The following is an 8357-nucleotide window of genomic DNA, read 5'->3' on the forward strand; positions in this document are numbered from 1 at the left end:
CCTCACTAGTATTTTAATAAATGTGTCCTCATCACTAACAAACATACAAAATCTTAGACTTAATACCATACACACCCATGAATATGGATTTATCAACGATTTTTCTTATATTGTTTTTATTAGGTAGACTTTAAAATAGTTTGAAAAAAAAGACATTATCATAGATAGGAGTGGACATTGACCTTTCAGCTTGCCCAACCCACCCAACCCAACCCCATTTTTTCAGGACTTGAGAAGACTAGTTTGGCCCGTAGGGCTAGGGTGAACCAATATTTTAGGCCCATTTAATAAATGGGTTGAATTCATTCAAATGCATAGCCCTGCCCAGCCCGAAAATAATATATTAATATTTCATTATATTATAATATATTAAATATTATATAAGTCACTCTACCTCAACCTATATATCCAAAACAACTTTTCAAATCATTTATGAAATATTTTGCATCAAGTGAGATCACTTTGTGATATGCCACTGCCTACTGAAGAAATGATACTACAAACTTCTAACAAGGAATATTCTGTCTATGGACGTCAGCAAGCATATGCCGTTACTACGGCGGAATATTCCGTTAGCTTACGTCATCCCGCATAAACAAAACACACAAAAAGGAAAGAAAACACGAATGCAGGGATACGGGGTTTCGGACCCCTGACCTCAGGCTTCGTCCCTTGGTCCCTCAACCACAGAGCCAAACCACTGAACCCAAGTCACTCTTGTGACAAAAATAGTCGAATAAATGTATATAATGCGTAAATATACAATATAGATACATATACGTATACAACTTTCCTGCTTCTCTCTCTTCCTTCGAAAACTGCGTCTGACACGCGGCCTTGCTTTTGATTCATTGGCCGACAAAAGTAGCTCTCCTCGATTGTCGCTCGCCTCGGCTATCTCTCCCTCCTTGTCTTTTTCTCTTATGCATTCTTCTGAATCAGTATCTTCCCTCTTCTACTTATTCACTCATTTCTCCTTCATCTTCATCACTCTCTTCTGTTTCTTTTTCCTCACTCCCCTTGAAAGAGACAAAACATCAAGACTGAGTGAAAGAGAAAAGTTGTCCAAAAACTCAGTCTATTCTCTGCTATTTCTCTGACTATCATTTCTTTTTCTTTACTTCTCTCACCACACATGGCCTCATCTCGTCCCCTCACTCTCTTTCCGGACCTCAATGATCCAAGCTCTCCTAGACCGAGTGTCCCTAAACTTGCTCTTCCTAACCTTCCTGGACTGAGTGCCTCTGCTCCTACCCTTCTTAACCTTCCTGAACAGAGTGCCCCTGCTCCTACTCTTCTTAACTTTCCCATGATGTCAGTTGAGCAAATTATGGCCGCTTAATCTGACATTGAGGCCAACCACTTCACACTAAGATCTTGCATGGAGACAGTGACTGCGGTTACCAAATTATCTCACCGGCTGCAGAATAGGACCAGTGAAGTACAATAGTTAAATGCCCAACTTTCTCTACTCCAGCGCATGTACAAAGATGCGCGAGCAAAGATTTGCGCACTGAGGGCGGAGAATAAGGAGTTGAAACAGAAGACCACTGTCATGACCCGATTCGGAGCACCTTCGTACTTTGCCTTTGGCAGCCAGCGGGGAGTCAACTCTCCTGGCGGTCCTCTACGCACTGAGGCAGGGCCTTCAAGGGTCACTCAAGATGACAAAAAAAGGAAGAGCTCGACGGGGAGAATCGAGTAAGTGAAGTCGGCATGTGGCTGTTATAAAAAACAAGATCCCTCTTTTTCTTTTTTCTTTTTAATTTTATTTTTTTGCCTCTGTAATTGGGGATGTCATCCCCTGACTTCAATAAAATCAATTTTTTTTTTGCACATCCATGGCGTAACTGGCAAAACACTTTAAGCTCGAAAACAGTTTTGTTTGACTAAATTTGAGAATGATTGAATTTTGAACTCTAAACTGGACATTGATTCCATACTGACCTGAATCAAAATCATGGCTTAACGAAAGAAAAACGAAGCAAAACAATCCAAACACACTTATATACACTGACTGGTATGAATGAAAGAAAAACCGTGTAAATCAATACATTGGCAATAGAATTACAGAACAAGAAGGTACTTCTTACAACCGAAGGTGCTGGCACTAACTCTGGCGTGGTAACAGCATACACACGCCTAGTAGGTCTCTGATCCACCTGTTCCCCTCCTCCTGCGCCGGAATCTCATCCGGTATTGGCATCTCGTGCCTCCTGGACCTACCATGCCTACCACTTCCCCTTCCACGGCCTAACATCCTAATAAAGGTAACACTAAAGATTGGCACAATCACAATTGTGCCAAAGCTAACTCACTCACATCCTAAGGCAATGAACAACAGTTAATTCATTCCACATAAGCACATAGTCACATAAGCACATACAGATTTCTTTCTAGATAATGATTGTCCCATGACATTGCTAGAGTTCCAATCAGAAATAGCAGTGATCAAGTGCTCTTCTGACTGGACTTCCAGAAACTCACAGACCCAATCAACATCTCATAAATCAAACCCTATATCCATATAATCACATAAGCATATTATCACATAGCACCTCATCATATTGATATCTTTATCAAGCGAGATAAATTCACTGTGGTACTAACCACTCCCCACGTACCCAAAGTATTCGAACCCGGTACGCTCTGATACTAAGTTGTAACGCCCCAAAAATTGGGCAGGATATATCTATTTTTGCAACAAAACCCACCTGATAGACAAACACATATATATAGCTAACTAATCGATACACCCATTTCCATTAAATCCCAAATGCCAATTACATGTTGTTCACATCTCAATTCCCTAGTTCTAATCCCAAACATGCATTTTACAACAAGTATAAAAAGGAAGCCAAACAGATAATAAGTGCCCTACAGGCTTACAAATTTATCCAAGAACATTCTTGGTTACACAAATGGAGTTTCAACTCAACACAAATACAGCCCTGGGCTTACATTCAACAAATAACAATAAAACAAAAATGAAGCCTCAGCTCCGAGTCCTCCCAAGCTAATACCTTGGCGGAGGAATAGCACCTGTACCTGAAATGATTTCCCTTATAGGGTGAGCCACAGCCCAGTAGAGATATACTACACAACATATGAATAATGACAAAACTAAAGAGGAGTATGCTCATGCCATACTCATGATAAAACAGTTTATCTCTTTTTTTTTTTTTTTATAATGCATGCAATGCTGAGATGCAACAACAAATATAAAACCATTTCCATTTTAAACCATATATGATACATGAATACAGGCCCTGTGAATCTCTAGGTGAGTGTCTACAAGTAGACCCTAATGCACTACCACTGTCATTTTTACCAATAAATTGGAAGGCTTGACACTTAACTGTGCGGTTCCACACCCCTTACCCAGATTCACCAAGTATTCATATTTTCGCAAACAGATACATTCACAAACATTTCTCAAAAACTGATACATTTCCAATGAAATGAATGTAATGCAATGTCCAGTGCAACAAATGAGAAATGTGGTTTGATTTACCTAAGTCTCATGCCTTTCTACAACAATCATGGCTATCCTCCACCAATAGTCCAAAATAAAAATTTCTAAACAGATATTTAAACAATTAAATTCCAAAAAAATTCTGATAAATACAATCTATTCCACATCTCATCAAATATGAACAACTACACTAGTTTTCATATCATAATCACGTTCGGTAACCTCTCAAAGTCCATTTCTAACCGTGTCGGTTTTATTCCAACAGATACATTAAGCAAAATAATACTGTTAATGCCCAAGAAAACATCATTTTCTTTGCAAAAGCAATTGTATTTGACACTGCCACCAGCTTCAGATTTGATAATTCGCCTGAAAATAGAACAAAAGAGAAGTCCGATCTTAGCTTGATCAATTGAAGCTTTAACACCCCTTTTTCCGTTGTCTTTATACTTGGGATTGGTATAATTTGCATATTGATACTTAATAGGTGCTGTGCACAAGAACGGAGGACCAGTTCTTGGATTTTTCGGAAGACAAGAGGAAGCACTGAAATTGGCAGGAGAAAATACACCAACCCAGTCACCAATTGATGGAGTTGGAATGCTATATTCTAAAGTCACCCATTCAGTGTTTTGGCTCCTTAATCTAAGAACTGAAGGCGAGGCTTTAACAAAAGCCTGATCCTTTGGTGCAACTATTGCTCTATCAATGGCAATTCTAGAAAGAGGCTGATCTCGATGAGAAGCTGCACCTTTGAGGCTCACCAATGCCCATGAAATTGCCAAGAAAATCCACCCAGAAAGTCTTATCTCACCCAATATCCACAAAATTAGAAACTGAGAGGGTAATTTGTATAGCCAAATTGGGCCGAGCTAGGAAGCATTGTTTCTCATTTGTGGGCTTGGTTAAGGGGTCAAGCCTCAGTGCCATTTGGAATTGTTGAACACTTTTTCTTCTTCACCCGAGATAAGGATCTAAGCTTTAGAAGGTTGGCAGGTTTGACCAACAAAATTTTGAATTCTTGGACCGAGATAGTTATCTCGGCCAAAAAAGGTTGGCAGGGTTAGTGTAGACCGGGTTAGTCTGCTCGGCGAGACACAGAAAGAACGACTCACCGTACGATTGCAAACTCAAAGGATATATACGTTGAAGGCAAAAAAAGTAGGGCTATTCAAATTTTTGGCATGACGACTGTAACAGGAGAACGAGGCTAATGGGGGCATGCCACCTGTCTTAAGGGTAACGTGGTATCAGACATGCCAGATTAGTGGAATGACGTGCTGAGCAACTGACAAGACTTATTAGGGCCAAACGAGCTGTGAAACTGAATAACTTTTCTAGCTCAGCAAAGTGGGGCGTTCTTAGCTCGGTTGGAGGAAAATAATCCCAATCATGCTACGCCGATGGAATTAAGGGGCAATTGAAAAGGTAATTTTTGAACAAATTGGGCCGAGCTACGACGAGTCTTCTTTGGAAGTTGGACCACGCAATGGGCCAAGGAGACATTTTGTATTTCGGCTTTGGGCTGAGGTAGGTACCAGGACGATTGAATGTGTTGCTGGAATTGGGACCTATTTACCTTCTGACCGAGATGATAGCAGGGCGATGGGCCGAGCTGGGTGTAGCTCGGCAGGATGTCAACCTGTGGCATGGTCATCACGGCTCACCCATGTTGAGCACGAAGTCGAAGTAACTTGGTTGACCGCAGTATCAGCCGAGGTAAAGGGTTCAGCCATCTCACTTGGCTTGTAGTGATGAGGGTGTTTTAAGGATAAACATTATCCTTGGGCTTGAGACTCCTAGGAGGACTCTGCTAAGGAGAGTAGAGTCCTACTAGGATTGTGCAAACCATCTCACTTGGTTGGTAGTGATTAGGGTGTGTGATTCCTAAGAGGACTCTTATAAGGAGAGTTGGAATCCTACTAGGATTGTGCCAGCCAAAATCTATAAAAGCTCACAGTAGGACCTATGTACAGGTATCACAATTCTTACTCTAGGATACACAGAGCTTTTTGTCTATTGTCTATTTGCTGACTTAGGCATCAGAGGGGTTTCCGGCACACACCCGCCGACTAGCTCACGTTTGTGTTTTCAGGTAGCAAAGCGACGACGTTTGGAGGAGCGCAAACTTGATCAACAGGATTATACAAGAAGAATATTTCGTGCTCGTACAGAAACCAATAATGTCCATCGTTGGGAATCTTGGTTAACAAAGTGATCAACATAAGCCCAAATGAACTGAAGATTAGCAAATGTGTATCTCTATGAATTGAAATGAGCTCACGAAATAGTATGCAAGGAGAGAGAGAGAGAGAGAGAGAGAGAGAGAGAGAGAGAGAGAGAGAAAGAGAGTTTTGTAGATCAGACCATTGTGGATGCTTCAAACAATAAGAATAAGAAAAGAGAAAAAGGAATGAGGGGAAAGGAGTGGAGGGCAGCCCCCCCCACGTGGTTGCCTCTCTTTACACAATAATATATATATATATATATTATATTATATATGTCTATATCAGCACACACAAATTTCTTAGGCCACATATATAAATTGGGTGTGTGTGCCTGTATAATGTGTATTTAAGGTTTTTTTTTTTTTAAAATTTTTTTGGGTCATCACAATCAACACATTCATGATTCTGGAAGACAACATCAGCTCCACTAATACAGCAACCTGAAGCATGAATAAAATCAAGAAGAGATTCAAACACTAATTTCAGACTCTAATGTTTGCTAAATCTACTTTATTAATCATCATTACATTCATCCATGTCCTATAATTTGTAAAACAAAATTGAACCTTAAGCAAGATTTGATTGTAACCGAATACATCAGGAATCGGAACAGGATCATAATCAGTAATCCTTAATCACCAGAAGCTGAGCTGCATTAGTGGCTTAACCATTTTTTTAAATATATGCAAAACAATAACCACAATGCACTCATTGGTTGGAGTTTGGACCTGCTGAAATGTAAGATTATGATATCTTTGTTCCTTATTCAAAGTCGCTTTAAAATAATATAAATCATATAGTATATACATTTGAGCTTAAAATTCAAAGAAATGGCTAGCCATAAATCTGACTTGCCAATTATTACATGCAAGTCATTGGAATTTAACAGAGATAAATGCATTTCCACATCTTCATAATTGAAACAGCTAGAGAAAGAGTGGTTTCTGCTTAAAAGTCTTGACTATATTCCACTTGCATATGTAATCACTAAAATTATATACTAAATTTACTTTCATGATCAAGACATAAAGAAATCATTACAAAAATTAAAAAACATTAAATAAAATCTCAAGGTATCATATCAAATAAAAACTAAACCAACAACAAGAACGTACCAATAAAATATTACTCTTCTAGCACTTTTAGAAGAAAAATTGTTTAATTCAACTTACATAATCTATAATGCCCCTTCAATTTAGATTAGATTGTGAATTTAGATTTATTGGACCATATCCTTATTTTTTAGGCTAGCAATAGTATAAGATTTAAAATTATTGTATTTCATTCTAGGATACCACCAAATTGATGTATTTAAGCCCTGAACCAATAAATTAGGGATAAATTTGGACCTAACAATCACCAGACCAGGTCAATTTAAATCATGTGTCTTGTGTACTTGGTCCAATGTTTGGATCATAATTTATAAATAAAAAAATAAGATCATAAAGTGAAAAAATATAAACATATTTTAATCTCTCTCTCATTTTTTATAAAATCCAAACATAACATCTTCTTTACCAATTCAATTTTGTGAAATTTGTGAATTAATTTTTCTTTTCTTTTTTTTTGGAGTCAATGCTATCCTTCATACTATGCCAAAACAATACGACTAAAATGAGGGTGTGAAATCCACCTCTTGAATTGTAATCCAATAAATTACACAAAATTTTCCCGAGAACCAAACAACGAAATGAAAAGAAAAAGGAAAATACCATTCCAGTAAAAACAGAGACTCCATAGACTAGGCAAGTAGAATTGAACCAGGGCTTCCCTCCTACAAGAATAGCATAAAGATTTGCAATGGCAAGTGGCCACTGGAAGAGAAGCTCGAGCCACATAAGCCCAACAAAGAAGGCTTTTCAATGAGCAAGTAATCACCGTACTCGCTTGTGAACCAGAGATTGAGGTCAACGAGGAAGTTTGGGAAGAACTTAGAAGGAAAGCACACTTGTGCATCGAAAGTTGGAGCTGCTAAAATCACCACCAAGAAGAACAACAACAGAACTGCATCTATTAGCTTAATCAAAACCCCCATCTCTCTCTCTCTCTCTCTCTCTCTTTCTGGTTTTTGATGTGAAGGTCCAGTTTATTGCTACGTTATATAAGAGGAAGAGGGGATCTTTTTTTTTTTTTGATATTAGGAAGAGGGGATCTTGGTCTTTGAAAGTGTAACAGAGTTCCTTTTGTTGGTAAAATAAAATATAATATAATGTTCTTGTTTAACCAAAGATCCTATAGTTTTTTTTTTTTTTTGGAGTGAATCCAAAGACCCTATAGTTAGTCACAGTAAAATTATTATTAAAAAATAATTTTTTATGACGGTTTTTTATATATATTGTTAAAAATTTATAATAGGAAATTTTTTTATTACGATTTTTTTTAAATTGTTGCTAAATCATATAATTAGTGACTTTTTTTGTGACAAATTTTTAGAATTATTGTTAAAGTTGAAAATTAGTGAGATTTTTTTGTGCTAATTTTTTTAAATTGTTGCTAAATTTATAATTAGTGATATTTTTTGTGACAAAAAATTCAAACTGTCGTTAAAAATTAATAATTAGTGATTCTTTTTAGGGTAAACTACCAATAGGTCCTAATAGTTGGACTTAGTTCTCATCAAGTCCTATTAAAAATAAGTCTTGGTAAAATTGTCG

The sequence above is a fragment of the Camellia sinensis genome, chromosome 7 (genome assembly GCF_055761805.1).
Source record: "Camellia sinensis isolate YWXY chromosome 7, ASM5576180v1, whole genome shotgun sequence".
NCBI classification, from domain to species: Eukaryota; Viridiplantae; Streptophyta; class Magnoliopsida; order Ericales; family Theaceae; genus Camellia; species Camellia sinensis.